Here is a 17,179-nt window from a genome sequence, read left to right as displayed (position 1 = left end):
ATCATTTTTTTTCTTGGCTTTATTGAGAAAATTCTATAGTTTGTAAGATATTTCGTCTGAAATTTCGAGCATTTCGGCAATTTTAACCAATCGCTGACCTCCATTTGGGGTAAAAACATTCCGTGCTGTATGAATATGTCCCTCGTTTAAGAAACAAATTGGGTTTATTTACATTTGCGAAGAAAAAAAGATACCCTTCCCCCACCCCTAACACTAACCCTAACTGGTGTTTGTGGAATTTCATTGGACTGGAGGTGGGTGACGTCAGCATCTTGTGTTTGTATGGTGATTTGGAGCTGCGGTTTCGAAATCCGGGTGGAAGATTGTTACTAAAATTTTATTGTTTTTTTGTGTTGAAATTGGGTGTTTTTTCTCTTCTTTATACTGCTTTTTCTTCTTTCTAAAGGATATTTAGCAGTGGTTTATATTTTTTAATCAGTATGTTTTCCTTATTTAAACGGAATTGGGTTGAAGTGGTCCAGTGCATTGATAGAGAGGGAAGATTTGGTATTTAGGGTTTCATTTAACAACATTGAAACATTTCAGTTTTTCAACATTGAAACATTTTGATTTGTCAACATTGAAACTTATAACGATGTTTTTCTAATTTTACACTTTTACCATTGATAAACAAAAAATATTGTTGAAACTAGTTTGGTATATATGTAAATAAATGTAGTTTAAACATTTACGAGTTTTTGAAATTTAAGTGCATTTTCAGCAACACGTTTTCCTATATATTTTTTTTTCTGCGTGTAAACACCACTCCCTCTTTTGCTATATATATATAAACTTAGATAAACTTAGATGTGTTTCGACCAATGATTGGTCCAGGCCATGTCTAACTTAATAGCACCACCTGATAGGATTATTTGAATCCTGTTTAAGTCAAGTTTTGTTTATGGTCCATTCAAGTTGTGAATTTTTGTTGGGTGAGTTGTATCCAATTATGGGTGGCTTATCTGGTATTCTTTGAAGGAATCTATCCAGACTCCGTTTAAAGTTGATGGGATCCTGTTCCTCTTTGATCTCTTTCGGGACAATCTTAAATAAGGCAGGGCCTGTTGAAGAAAAGAAATTATGTTGTAGTGTATATGTATGCTGTGATCTTGAATTGGGCAGGGGACGTATGGCCCGTGGTCCCAGTCCTGGATGAACCTTGAAGCTTATGTTCAGGTCGTTTGGGCAAAGTTGGCGGTATATTCTCCACATCGTACAAATGATGTACCGCTCACGGCGACGCTGGAGAGAGTAAAGTGTCAAGGCTTTAAGGCGATCCCAATTATCGAGAGCAGCCATGCCTTTATATATATAATATAATATAATATATATATATATATATGAAAAGAATGACTTCACTGGTAGTTCTAATCAATTTAATTTTTTAATGATATAATTTGGGTCTGTAGATCTAGTAAGTTCTTTGTTAATTTCGGGGGATCTTTTAAAGATTCCTTGTTAACTTTGCTAGAGAACTTTCTCGCATTCATCGGTAGCGACTGTCAAACTGATTTCAGGTTGTGTTGTGCTGTGTGATTCTATACATAAGAGATTTAGGTGTGTCTGGGGTGAGGTTGGGATTTATTAAAATGTGTGGGAGTGATGGAGTGTTGATGAACAAGAGCTGAAAGAAAATAGTGAGTGGTAAAAACAACCATAATTGATTGAGAGTGGAGTTGGGAGGGGGAAAGTTCTCCAGCAAAGTTAACAAGAAATCTTTAAAAAATCTCCCCATCGAAGTTAACAAAGAACTTACTAGATCTACAAACCAAGCTGTAAAGTTATATTATTAAAAAATTAAATTGATTTGAACTACTAATGCAGTCATTCTTTTCCATCTTCAAATATACAGGCGCAGGAGTGGCTGTGTGGTAAGTAGCTTGCTAACCAGCCACATGGTTCCGGGTTCAGTCCCACTGCGTGGCATCTTGGGCAAGTGTCTTCTGCTATAGCCCCGGGCCGACCAATGCCTTGTGAGTGGATTTGGTAGACGGAAACTGAAAGAAGCCTGTCGTATATATGTTTATATGTGTGTGTGTTTATGTGTCTGTGTTTGTCCCCCTAGCATTGCTTGACAACCGATGCTGGTGTGTTTACGTCCCCGTCACTTAGCGGTTCGGCAAAAGACCCGATAGAATAAGTACTGGGCTTACAAAGAATAAGCCCCGGGGTCGATTTGCTCGACTAAAAGGCGGTTCTCCAGCATGGCCGCAGTCAAAATGACTGAAACAAGTAAAAGAGTAAAAGAGTAAAGAGTATACCTAACTGTACCAAGGATGTCACACATTTTTCAATACACACACACATGAATAAAGATTTTATTATTAATAATAAATAATAATATAGGTGGCCAGTTAGCAAAAAAAAACCCAAAAAAAAACAGAAGGCAAATTTATAAACAAGGGTACTAGATAGCACCAGAGTCAAAAGAGACTCAATTAACCACAATAGAAGTTAACAAGCAGACGAAATCGGGGGAGCGAGAAAAATAGCCAACATATCAAAACGAGTTCGAAATCATGTGATATGGGTATATCTGCAATTTCATTTGCGATTGTCGCTCGCTTTGGTATGCTGGTTGTTTTTCTCGCTTCCCTGACTTCGTCAGCTTGTTAAGTTTTAGTGCTATTGTGGCTAATAATTTCTAACAACGCTGATGCTGCCTACTACCCTTGTCTATATGTATGTATGTATGTATGTATGTATGTATGTATGTATGTATGTATGTATGTATGTATGTATGTATGTATGTATGTATGGACCTGATAACCAGATTCTGTAACAGAACTAGAAACCCGCACCCCTGAGCATCCACGTTATTTCTCGCCATCATTTGCTAGAATCACTCCTATCCTATCCATCCACCCAATTCAAACTTCTTTATTACTTCACTTATTCTCACGATCTCCAATGTCCCTCGAGGGCATTTCCTGACATAGTTTCACCACAATCCCTCTCACTATCGCTCTCTTTTCTTTTCCAACTGGGATATCTATGTATTCACTCTACAGTAAGACACCTATCTCTGTCCCTTTTTACCTTTAATGTGGGGGTGGCACAAATCCACCCCCACATCCCACATCCCAGTGGGGGTTCTTGTTTTGCAAGATACTTGGTGACCTTGTCGATTATAGGGCCACATAAAAAGCACCGGTGCTGGAGCGATGTAAAAAGTACTGGTGTTAGTGCCACTTATAAAGTATATTCTGTAAGGTGGTTGACGTTAGGAGTAGCATCCGGCTGTATAAACCATATCAAACAGACATGGTGTGCCTGTCAGTTCGTCCAACCCATGCCAGTATGGAAAACGGGTATTAAATGATGATGATGATGATGATATTTATAAATATCTTTTTGTTAAAATCAATGGTTAAGTTGTTTTTAACGCGTTGAGTGTAACCAATAAAATATTTCCCCATCAAAATTAAGCATCAACCTAAAGCATTTTTCACTTTTAGATGGATATGGTTGTGGAGCCATCTAATGTGACTCTACTCAGAAAGCTGTAGTATCATTTGACAAGAAACCCGGTATAAAGAAATATATGGAACAAGGTGGTAACTTTAAATGTCTTTAATGCCGGCCACATATACATATACACAAACTGAATGATAAATGGAAGTGGTTGATGTACATTTATTCATATCTACATGCATCTGCGTGGGTTGTATGTTAGCTGTTAACCCTGGTGAGAAAAGTTCACAAATAGTGATATGTTAGAACCAGTGCAGTGTGTTGGTGCTGTGACGGCTCTGGTGAGAGACATGATGGTGGTGACGAAGATGGAGGTCGCTGTATGTGGTCAGCGGTTAGACCTTAGAAGGTCTGGAACCAACAGACTTCGAGGCTAGGAGGAGGTGAGTTTATATAGCTAACGGTAGGCTCAAATGCAATTTAGAACAGACTATCTCACGTGATTTATTTGGAGGCTGCGATCGGTTGGCATGCGATGGAGTAAGAGACAAATTGCACCAATATAAAGCAATCTGAGTGGTAGACACAACAGGGTCCAAAACAGCGTCCAAAGGTTAGCTGTTACCTGCTACGTTCGTATGTATGTATATGTAATAGAGAGAGAGGAAGTTCACTAGAGTTCGCTACACACCTCTCAATAAGAGGTATCTTTAGTCTATTAAAACTTTTTGATTCAGGGAATTTCTGTGCTGTATTTGCCAGGAAGGTGAGTTGGTTAAAGAGTGTGTATTGAAACTACAGCGACTGCAGCGTGGAAGACACATAACTAGTACTCTTTCGGTTAAGACAACGAGGGTTCCAGTTGATCAGATCAACGGAAGAGCCTGCTCGTGAAATCAACGTGTAAATGGTTAAGCACTCCACACACACACGTGTAGTTCTCGGGGAGATTCTGCATGACACAGCGTGTGACAAGGCTGGCCCTTTAAAGTACAGGTATTACTCTTTTTTTTTTGCCAGTTGAATGGACTGTAGCAACGTGAAGTAAAATAACTTGCTCAAGGACACAACACGTCACCGAGAATTGAACTCGAGACCATATCATCGTCAGCCGAATACTCTAACGACTAAACCCGCGCCTTCACGGAAGACACATAGCCATTTTAATACATAATGACTCCAGTTGAATCGCTTCAGGGCGATGTTTCGGTTGTCGTAGCACACGCTTCCGTCGATTTCCGTAAAAAAATTCTATTTTTTTACATAAGTAATGAGAGCGAAAGAGACTAAGAGGAAGCGATTTTATGACGTGGAAGTTTCTCTTTGAAGTCCCCGTGTGTGTGTTTGATGGGGTGTGCGAGACAGACAGTATGATGTGTAAGTGAAGTGCTTCTGTTAGTGTGTGCGAAGAGACAGAGAGAGTAATGTGTGAAAGAGAGAGATAACTGAAAATTGTTACTCGGTGTATGTGTATGTATGCATGTGTGTGTGTGTGTGTGTGTGTGTGTGTGTATGTATGTGTATGTATGTATGTATGTATGTATGGCCGATTCAGTGTTTACATATTTTACGGAAATCAATTTGTACAATCGTTTCGATGTGGTTACGCCAGTACCAAATTAGCTAGTTCTCTTTAATTACTTGATCAGCTTTTTATTTCAACATCGTAGGATACCTTATAGTAATTTTAAACCGACAATTGGCAACGCTAGTATGAAAGGTAAAGATTGCTCTAACCGGATATGAACAGGTGAATAAATAAATAACCTTAACGTTTTACATTCCGATGATGTAATGGAAGTCAGCCTTTTATAGTTAAAAAGAAATGAAACGGTAGCGATTGTCAAAACAACTTTGCATTTGAGACAACCCCCCACACACACACACATACACACATGAATATATACGTATGTACATAGATACATACATTTGTGTGAAGGAGAATATAATGTATGTAAAGGTGACATGCGTGCGCATGTTGTGTATTGTATTTTTCTTTTCAATTGAAAAGTATACGTAATATATGTAGACAGATACAAACAACATAATAGTATACACTTTTTTCCTGCTTTAATACTGCGATTCATAAATTTCTTTACTGTCACATTATTCTATCAGTTATAATTGTGACTGGTATCTGCATTTTTAAAAGAAAATTTTTACCAACCATATTTTCCTGTGTGGCAATAGAACGGTAATACAAACTTCAACAGGTAATTATTTTAATTTTATCGACTTCTTCACATATATGTCAAACTTTGTATCTAGAGCAACCAAAGATATACGAAGAGATAGCAAGACACATGCCTCTTTTACCACTTTGATCAAAATGTATTCATTTATGTGTATAACATGTAGTTTAGGTGTTTAAAAAAAATTAACGAATTTTATGTGTATAGCAGGTCTTGATTTTATATACTCAAAGAGAACGACGTGAATTTCCTGAGAGAGTAATCAGATTATCATAAAATGTTTTTAATGGCGTTTAGGGATGACCATTTGCGTAGCTGATATGATTTTGGTAATACATTGAACATTTCTAATATATATATATATATATATATATATATATATATATATATATATATATATATATATATATATATATATATACGAGGGGCGTTCAATAAGTAATGCCCCTGACCCACTTCCCATAGCAGTAGAGCAACGAAACTTGGAACAGTTATTAGTCTTTTTCTACATAGGAACCACCCAGAGTTACGCATTTCTCCCATCGTTTGATGCAGCTCTGAAGACCGTTTTTGTAGAAGACCCCAGCTTGGTCCTCCAACCACGACGTGACTTCAGAAATCAAGGCTGCATCATCTGGGAAACGCTTTCCTTTCAAAAACAACTTCATGGCTGGGAAGAGATGAAAATCAGAGGGTGCAAGGTCAGGAGAGTAGGGGGGATGGGGGATGAGTTCATAGCCGCACGCCTGTGCTTCTGATCTGGCAACACGCGAGTTGTGGATCGGAGCGTTGTCCTGCAGGAGGAGGATGCCTTTGCTGATCTTGCCCCGCCTCTTGATTTTGATAGCTTCTCTTAATTTCCTCAAAAGTGAAGCATAATAGACTCCTGTAATTGTGGCACCCTTTGCCAGGAAATCTGTCTTCACTACTCCGTCCTGGTCCCAGAAGACTGTAAGCATGATCTTGCCAGCGGAGGGCTGCACCCTTGCTTTCTTTGGAGGAGGTGAGTCACGGTGCTTCCACTGCATTGACTGGGCTTTGGTCTATGGATCATAGTGATGGACCCAGGTTTTATCCTATGCAATCAGTCTTTTGAAAAATTTTGACTCATCTTCTTGGCACATCTCCAAATTCATCCTCGAGCAATCGACGCGTTCTTGCTTCTGGAAAGGTGTGAGCAACCTGGGAATCCATCTGGCAGACACCTTTTGCATATGCAAATGGTCATGAATGATCGTTTCCACAGACCCGGTACTAATCTTGACCTCATGGGATATTTGGCGAATAGTTATGCGTCGATCTTCCAAAATGGCAGCCTCAACTTGACAGACAGATGCCTCATCAATGGCAGAAGGGGGCGACCAGTTCTGGGAGCTGTTTCCACAGAGTTCCGACCATGTTTGAATTCATGATGCCAGCCTTTTACAAGGTCATATGATGGGGCATCATCACCATAAGTTACTTTCATTTCATCAAAAGTCTCCCGTGGTGTGCGTCCTTTCAAATACAAAAACCGGATCACTGCTCGACACTCAACATGCTCTATTTCACACTTGACTCAGTTCAAACACCTGTAAATCGGAAACCACAATTAGTTCAGAGCTGTAATTTGCCACTTAATCTATAGAGATATAAATAATTGCACATGCACAATTTCAGCTAGATCAAACAACTGCAAGTGGGTCAGAGGCATTACTTATTGGACGCCCCTCGTATGTATATATATATGTATATATAATATACATGTTTGTATACATATGTATATATATATGTATATATACATATGGATATATATATATCTATTTATAAAACTGAAATGCGGAAAGTTTGTTTGTTTGTTTGTTTGCCTGGTTTTGGCATTGAGAACGGGTTAAAGGCCACTAGACCCCGTCGGATTGACTCCAAAATTTACAGGGACATGTAAAATGAGGTGACGATGCCAGTGGGCTAGGTTAGAAGTCCCCATCTTAAAAGGTGTCGTTGCTTGGACCAAAAACGCACTTTGACAAGTCTACTCTCATTATTTTATGTATCTGTCTTCCTCCGTCACTCACCATCTTTCCTCCCTTCCCATCACTTTCTATATATAACGTCGTCTAATAGCGTCTAACTCCCCTTCACTCTACTATCCTCAGATTCTATCCTTTCAAACTTTGGTTTCCAATTTTTTTTTTTTTTATTCAGCTCGCAAGTTCGTCTGTCCCTTTTAAATGTTAATGTTTTGCTTTCTGCCTTGAAGCAGACCTTTCCGTTGTCACTGCCTGATATTTATGATTGACCTTTCAAACTACTTTCTTTCTCAACTTATTCAAGATCTTTTGTTGTTTGTAAATGGGAGAAAGATAAAGAAAGATAGAGAGTAAGAGAAAGCGAGGGAGAGTCCGAGAGAAAGGAAGAGTAAGAGAGTGGGAAAGGGAGAGAGAAACAAAGAGGGGGAATCATCATCATCATCATCATCGTTTAACGTCCGTTTTCCGTGCTAGCACGGGTTGGACGGTTTAACCGGGGTCTGGGAAGCCAGGAGGCTGCACCAGGCTCCAGTATGATCTGGCAGTGTTTCTACAGCTGGATGCCCTTCCTAACGCCAACCACTCCGTGATTGTAGTGGATGCTTTTTTCGTGCCACCGGCACAGGTGCCACGGGGAAGGGGCGCTGGCAGCGGCCACAATCGGTTGGTGCTTTTTACGTGCCACCGGCACAGAAGCCAGTCGAGGCGGCGCTGCCATCGGCCACGTTCGGATGGTGCTTTTTACGTGCCAAAAGGATGCAACAGAAAATAACAACCACACTCTTACCCGCGCGTAGAGCGGGTCACCTTAAGCTAGTGTATATATATATATATATATATATATATGTGTGTGTGTGTGTGTGTATATATACATATATATATGTGTATATATGTATATATATATGTGTATATATGTATATATATATATATATGTGTGTGTGTGTGTGTATATACATATATATATACATATGTATATATATATGTGTATATATGTATATATATATATATGTGTATATATATATATATATATATATATATATATATATATATATATATATATATATATATGTATATATATATTTTATTTTATTTATTGTTTATTTTATTTTATCTAGTTTCAGCTCACTAGCTGTGGCCATGCTGGGGCACCGCCATTCGGTGTTGCTACATGATTTTACCTCACGAATGCTTTTTAGCAATTGACATTTGGTGCATGAGAGAGTTTGATGCAGCTGCCCTCATCTGCACCTCCTGATGTGAAGTTGGTTCATCTGGGACACTTGACAGGAAGAGGTCCAGCTTTATTTTGAAGACATATGCATCCACCTCATGCAGGTCCCTCAGGTCCTTCAGGAGGATATTGAAGAGCTGTGGACCTCTGAAGCCCAGGCTATCGCAGTATCTTGTCCTACATCTTCATGGCAAATTTGGAGTCCTTGGCACTATGCAGTGGCGCCCAGTTCTAGTATTTGTGTAACTCTCGATGCCAAAGTTTGGGACAAGTCCTTCCAGGATCTTCCAGATGTATATTATGGCATATCTTCTCGCCTACGCTCTAAGGAAAAGAGTCTTAATCTCTTGAGTCTTTCCCAATAGCTTATATGCTGCACAGAGGCTATCTTCTTCGTGTAATTTCGTTGGATCGCCTCAAGTTCTGTGATTAATTTGACACTGGTTGGTGACCATAGCTGAGAGCAATAGTCAAAGTGGCTTAGGACAAGTGTCCTCCAGAGGACCATCATGGTTTCCTGGTCTCTTGTTCTAAAAGCTCTAAGAATCCATCCGGTCAGCCGCCTACATTTCATTGCCAATTTAGCAACATGCACATGAAAGGTTGCATCATTACTCATGTAAATACCCAGGTCTCACACTGATTGTGCCTCTGGGATTGCAATCCCTCCAGGTCCAGTGTATTCATTGGGTATTGCATTTAGTTTTGCATGCTGATAGCATAAAGCTTGAAACTTTTCAGCATTGAACTACATACTATTCTTTTCAGCCCACTTGTATATTTTGTCCAGGTCACATTGCAGGTGCATAGTGTCTTCAGGGTTCTGTATTACCTGTGAAACTTTTGTATCATCTGCATAACTTGTGATCGTGGCTCTCTGCGTGGCTGAGGGCATGTCTGAGAGGGCCATTATGAACAGCAGTGGTCCCAAAACAGTGCCTTGCAGATCACCGCTCACTATTTGCGTGTTATTGGAGGTGGCCCTATTGGCTACTACCACCTGACTTCTATCCTTCAGAAAGTCATGAAGCCATTCTCCCAATTTTTTAACTATGCCAAGATCACGCAGTTTGTAACATATCATTCCATGATCAACTTTATCAAAGGCCTTTGCAAAGTCGAGAAATATCACTTCCACATTTGAGTGGTTGAGCAGTTATTTCAGCACCCAGTCATAGTGTTGTAGGAGCTGAGTTAGCCAGCTTCTTCCTGGTCGGAAACCATGTTGGGTGTCAGGCAGCAAGTCATTTTCTTCAAGGAAGGCGATTAGTTTTCTTCTGACTATTCATTCCCTGACCTTGCTGATGTGTGAGGTCAGAGAGATAGGTCTGTAGTTCTTAGCCACCGCTCTGCTACCTCCTTTATGAATAGGGCACATTTTACCCTCCTTCAGTTTTCTTGGAAGTTTGCCGGTTGCAAGGAAGCTCTTAAAGAGGAACTGCAGTGGTCTTGCTAGGACTCTCTTACATACTTTTAGAAGGATTACTGGGAATCCATCGGGGCCAGTAGCTGAGTTTGAGTTCATTTCATCTATAGCCCTTTATTACATCGTCTTCCTTTATATTGATGTAATCAATCATCGTTGCCTCTGATTTTATATCTGCAGTGGTAAAGAAGTCAGTTGGATTGCTGACTTGAAAATGCCCTAGGGATGGAGTGAAAATACTTTTGAGTTGCTCATTTAGTATTTCACTTATTCTCATTGGATTTCCTGTGAGTGTACCATCCTTTTCAAGGAGTGGCCCTATCCTACAGTGCACCAAAGCTGTTTCTTTGGTAAACTTGTAGAAAGCTCTGGGGTTAGATTTTATGTTGTCTATAGCCCAGGCTTCTTTGCTCTTTCTTTTTCATGGGAGAGTTGCAGACATTTTTCAATTTCCAGCAGTTTTATTTTCAGGTGGGACTTTTCACTGCTTTCAATTTGTTTGTTTAGGCGATTTGAAACTTTTGCACGTCGTCTCATAAGAATTCTTCTCTCCCATGGGGATTTTGTTCTTGTGTACAGTGGCCTTTCTCTCTGGGACACATTTGTAGCATATGGCTTGCATTACAGACATGAATTGTTGAAGTTTCATGTCGATGTCTACTGAGGAGAGACATTTAGGTCAGCTTTGTTTGAGGATCTCTTTCTCAATTTGTTTCCAGTTTGCCTTATGGAAGTTCAAGCTGGAAAGATTCTGAGAGTTTCTTGTAGGCTGCATGTCCATGCTTTCCTTTGGCCTGTACATGGTCAGCTCTACCATGTAGTGATCCGAGAGTAGCGGCGGTGTCACTTTCACATTATGGATGAGATCCATATTATTTGTGAAGCAGAGATCTAGTATGTTACCTGCCCTGGTTGGTTGAAATATTATTTGCTCCATGTACAGAATGTTGATGAGGTTCAGGAGGGACCTTGCATGTCCTCGTTCGCATCGTGTCATTCCTGGGAGAGAAAGGCCCTCGAGCCATCTGACATTGGGCAGGTTGAAGTCTCCCATAAGAAGTACACTTATGTGTTGTTCTAATGTGACTAGAATTTCTTCTAATTTTGTAAGGCAGTCTTCAAACTTGCCTACATGACTTGGAGCATCTGGAGGGCGATATGTAGCACATATAACTACACCGAGTTGCCTTATATGTACAATTAGTGTGTCACACACCGAATTTGAGTATAACAAAAAGGACCTGGAGTGTGAAGTCCTCGCGGATGTACACAGCAACTCCACCATGACTCCTTTCTTTTCTGTCGGTCCGTAATACAATATACTGTGGTATGTGTATTTCCGCATCTGCTATATCTGATTTCAGGTGTGTTTCCGTAATTGCTATGCATAAGGCTTGATTGCATGCAACAAGGTCTCTCAAGAAAGGGATTTTTGACCTGTTACTGAGTGTTAGCAGTCCTCTGATGTTCAGTAGGAGCATCGAGGTGATGTGTGTGTTGTTGCCAGTGGTGTCCACCTTGGGTCTATTTGCTGTGGTGGTCTTGTGTATTTTGGATAGTCCCATCTGTGAGTTTGAGTTTGATGGAGCCAGGTTAGCTGCTGTATAATCTTTCGTGCTATGCACAAAAAAGATTCTTGTTCAGCAGCTGCCCTTTCGATAACATGTTGATGGTTTGTAACAAACACGCACTACATCTGCGTACCTCCGTTTTGGGGCAGGTGGTGAGTAGTCCTTTCCTTTTCCTTTTGGCAGGTGGTTTCCGCCGTTTCATGTTCATGTGGCGGGGTCTTTGGTGTGCAAAACGGAAGCCTGCACCTTCCTCTCCATGCCAGCAGACACCTTTCAGGTAGAATTTACCCATTCGTGTGTGCTGTCTCTTTCTATCCTTTTGGTATATGGATAGTCAGGTTTGCTTCTTTCCTTGGCTGTTTCATCTTTTGTTTTTCTTTTAGTTTTTCCTTCTTTTACTTCTTTTTTTTGGCTCTTTCATCTCCATTGTTTTGCCTTTTGATGCTGGTAAGGGCACTTTCACTTGGGTTTACTTCCCGGGTAGGTTTCTCACTCGAATCTTCTTTGTTGTCCTGGGTGTCTACCAAGTGGGGTGACATCTTCCATCTGCATCCGTGCCTCCATCCTTGTAACCTTGGCTTTGTTCGTTGTCAAAGATGGCACCAAGAGTGCTGACATGGGATCTTATAAGTGCATAGGAGCGTATAAACTCCTGCTTCTTTCGCTCTATCTGTGCTAACGTCCTGGTGTAACCATTGCTCTTCAGCGCAGCTGTAATTGTATTTAGAGAGACTGAGCAGGTGAGAGAAGATAAAAAGAGAGTGAGAGGAGGAAGATTGAGAGGCTGAGAAGAGAAAGAAGGTGTGACAGAGAGAGGTGAAGAGACAGAGAGAGAGAAATTAATGAAAGAGAAGTTATGCAAAAGATTCTACTTGGATAGTAGAATATATAAATAAAAGTAACAAATATATATATATATATATATATATATATATATATATATATATATATATATATATATATATATATATATATATATATATATATATATATATATATATATATATATATATATATATATATATATATATATATATGTGGAGGCGCAATGGCCTAGTGGTTAGGGCAGCGGACTCGCGGTCGTAGGATCGCGGTTTCGATTCCCAGACCGGGTGTTGTGTGTGTTTATTGAGCGAAAACACCTAAAAGCTCCACGAGGCTCCGGCAGGGGGTGGTGATCCCTGCTGTACTCTTTCACCACTCTTTCTCCCACTCTTTCTTCTGTTGGCGGGGTGGCGTCATTCGAAGGGTAAAATAATGCGAACGCATTGTGACCAGCGATGTGTAACTACATCTGATGGACTGGTCGGTCATGTGATCACGTGATATATATATATATAGTAACAAATAAATATATACCTATCTGCAACTACGAAAGTTCTCTTCTAAACTAATTATAAATATATACCTATCTGTAACTACGAAAGTTTTCTAAACTAATTACGATTATATTTCTAATGTTCGCGTCTATATATTTGGGAAGATTGAGAGGCTAAGAGGACAAAGATGGTGTGACAGAGAGAGGTGAAGAGACAGAAAGAGAGAGAAAGTAATGAAAGAGAAGAAGTTATGCAAAAGATTCTACTTGGATAGCACAATATATAAATAAAGTAACAAATAAATAAATATATATATAAATATATATAAAGGTTCTCTATATTTCTAAATAATTTTTTAAAATGAAACAATTTTAAACAAATGAAAAGGATTTCTGAATAATTTTATAGAGATAGAGTGAGAAATTGATAAAAGCGAAATGGGCGCTGCAACAGAAATTGAAAGAAGATTATTCACAGAATGTAAACAGAAATGAGGTCCTATATATATATATATATATATATATATATATATATAAATTAGAAAATAACACCTTTTATCAATTCAAAATGAACAATTAAATTACACCATCTAGAAAATTACATGTAATAGAAAAATTAAAATTAGAATAACAATTAAGTGTAAAGATTAAGTAAATTGCAAAAAATATTAATAAAAACGTATATAATAGGTAGAAAAATGACATGTGTTTCGTGGCTATATTTAAGAAATGATTATAGTTGTAGAGAAATCACTTCGATATAAATGTAGTCGCTCATCAGGTTAAAAATAAACTAGAACAATAGAATAATTAATTAATAAATATGCTTTAATATATATATATATATATATATATATATATATATATATATATATATATATATGAAAATTCTAAATATACATAAGGGAAAAATAAAATAATACATAAATAATTAAATACCTAAAAATTAAATAAAATACACAAAGCTAGTAGAAGTCATTAAATTGTAATCAAAGTAAGAAATATTTCAAATATAGACAAACTCCTTAAATAAGCTAACCAAATAATAAATATACATGTGTAGTATCTAAAGATTTAATATAACAATCTATAACAAAATTGACTAAATATCAAATAATATAATACCTAATTAACTTAAATTTAGTATTACAAATACATAAGCCACCTTCTTCCCTTCTTTCCTGAGCGTCCAATAATACTTTATTTGTTCCACATCCTTGCGTTGTTGTCTTTTTGTTTTCTTGTTTGGATTAACTTTATATATATATATATATATATATATATATATATATATATATATATATATATATATATATATATATATATATATATATATATATATATATATATATATATATATATATAATATAATATAAAATATTATAATAAAAAAAGAGAGAGATATAATAATTAATATCTATCGTAAGTAATATCTATCAATATATATAAAATATATAAAAAAGATATAATAGCGAGAATAATATGTTAATGGAAAGTAAGAAAACCTATCAACCCCAAATTAAAGAAAGGTGCAAAAATATTAGAACCAAAGAACAATACACTATGAAGATGTACAATCACAATCACCAGTCCTCTACCAAACCAGTCAATAACAATAAATATAATAACAACGATCAAAGTCAAAATAATAACAGGATCTAACTAATATTGATAAGCAAACTAAATTACTAATTTCAACGATTCTGTTAATCTATCTAGATTTTAAATTTATCAATATAATAAGAGTATCTTAATTAGACGCTTATCATATTGATAAATTTATTTGAAAGATCAATGAAGCAAATCCATTTTTAAAGGTATATCCTTTAACTAGTTTTGATCATATCGTTGTTCCTGTTCTATTTTAACAAAACTGGTATTTGAGTACTCTGGTACTCGAGTACTCTTTTTTTCCACCTTGTTTCACATTTATGTGCTTACTCCGGTATATAGGTATATATGCATATATATAAGTATGTATATATATATATATATATATATATATATATATATATATATATATATATATATATATATATATGTATATATATATATATATATATATATATATATATATATATATATAGGTGTATATATATATGTACTAGCAGTATCGCCCGGCGTTGCTCAGGTTTGTAAGGGAAATAACTATAAAGCATTTTTAGAGAGTTATAGCCAAAAAATAGCAAAAAAATGGAAAAAAATGATGGTAAATTTTTTTTGAGATTTAAAAAAGGTAGAGTTGCGTCCCCTAGACTATTTGTGGTTCGTATTCCTGATTCTCGACCCCATGTCGAATTTATCGGTTTTTTTCAGAACTGGGGGAACTTTTCAAAATTTTCGCTGCGTTAGTTTTGAATTATGACATTGGGCTATGTGTGTGTCAAGTTTCATCAGAATCGGTTGAAAGCCGTGGTCAGGGTGAGGGTACAAGCAAACAGACACACAGAAACACGCACAGACAAACTGCCGTTTATATAGAGAGAGAAGAGATATATATATATGTATGTATATATATATATGTATGTATATATGTATGTATATATATATATGTATATATGTGTATTTATATATATGCATATATATTTGTATATATATATATGTATATGAATGTATATTTGTATATTTTTCTGAGAAAAATCCAGTGGGTAAAGTTCCATCTTTTTTAGCTGTTTCTCCTTTCTACTTGTGTAGAGTCGCTCAATTTTTTTCTAAAAAGGAGCGGGTTACACCGGAGTAAGCACATAAATGTAAAACAAGGTGGAAAACAAAACTGTCCGACGAACGGGAACGTGAAAATCTGAGTAACAGTTTTTCTTATATTTCTGCTGCTTTTAAATAGAGCATATTACTCTACCTTTGGTATTTGAGTACTCTTTTTTCCACCTTCTTTATGAAGGAAAAAAATTAAGGAAATTAACAACTCGAATAAGATCTTCGTTATTTCTGATAAGACAAGAAACATGCACTTGATAAAGGAGTTTGCAAGTGTCTAATTTCGAATAGCATCACGGATACATACAAAAAAGATAACACAAATATATACAAAGAGGTGAATTTGGAAGCAAGAAGAATAGCTAACAATCTTAAGATTAGCGATAGGATAGAATATCTTTCCCCGCAATCCGCTTTTATTACCCTAAAAGTCCATCATAGAAACCCTAAGTGTAGATAGATTTATCCGGCTAAAACTGAAATAGGCATTATTAGCAAATATATTTTGGACCGTATTTTAGCTAAGTTAGATAGTGAATTAGATTTGAGAATTTGGAAGAATAGTAAGTCAGTTATAGATTGATTCAAAGAGATTAACTATAAGTATAACTGCAATTTTATGCAGTTTGATATTATTGACTTTTACTCGTCAGTATCTAGGCCTTTACTCCTAAAAGCATTAGACTTCGCCAAGCAGTATGTCAACATCGATAACTCGGAAATAGATATTATTATACATGCGAGGAAATCACTTCTTTTTTACGAGGATTCCACCTGGGTTAAGAAGAATGAGGATTCTCTTTTCGATGTACCGATGAGGGCATACGACGGATCTGAGTTATGTATGCTCATAGGAGCTTATATTCTACACAATCTAAAACTAGAATTCCCGATTATAGACGCAGGTTTATATAGGAATGACGGCCTTATAGTCACTCATAATTTCAACGGCCATGAATCAGATAAACTTAGGAAGGACCTTATTGCTTTCTTCCAAAGGATAGGTTTACGGGTTACGATAGATACTAACCTGAAAAGTGTAGATCTTTTTAGATGTAAATTTGGATTGAAGGTCGGATAGATTTAAACCTTACCGTAAGCTTAATGATAAGCTATGATATATTAGCAAAGAATCAAATCATCCGCCAGTTATTCTTAGGAACTTAGTCAGTCATGTAGGTAGACGAATATCGTCAATTTCTTCGGATGAGGCAACATTCCAAAATGCTGCACCTTGTTACAATAACGCATCTGAGAAGATCCAGTATAACCTACTTAATGCTAGCAGTAATGCTACACGTAG

The 17,179-nt window shown here is 37.1% G+C and overlaps 1 protein-coding gene across 2 annotated transcripts in view; it reads left to right on the top strand.

Moving 5' to 3' along the window:
• The first annotated feature begins 5,336 nt into the window (after positions 1–5,336).
• Positions 5,337–17,179, top strand: part of LOC115217098 — a 29,448-nt gene continuing 17,605 nt past the window's right edge. The window contains exon 1 of one of the 2 annotated variants that reach the window (XM_029786695.2): positions 5,337–5,627. The gene's annotated coding sequence lies outside the window, so the exon portion shown is untranslated. The remainder of the gene's footprint in view (positions 5,628–17,179) is intronic. The other variant, XM_036507729.1, reaches the window with a different exon arrangement.

The sequence above is a fragment of the Octopus sinensis genome, linkage group LG11, assembly GCF_006345805.1.
Source record: "Octopus sinensis linkage group LG11, ASM634580v1, whole genome shotgun sequence".
NCBI classification, from domain to species: domain Eukaryota; kingdom Metazoa; phylum Mollusca; class Cephalopoda; order Octopoda; family Octopodidae; genus Octopus; species Octopus sinensis.
This window is presented reverse-complemented; position numbering and strand designations above follow the sequence as displayed.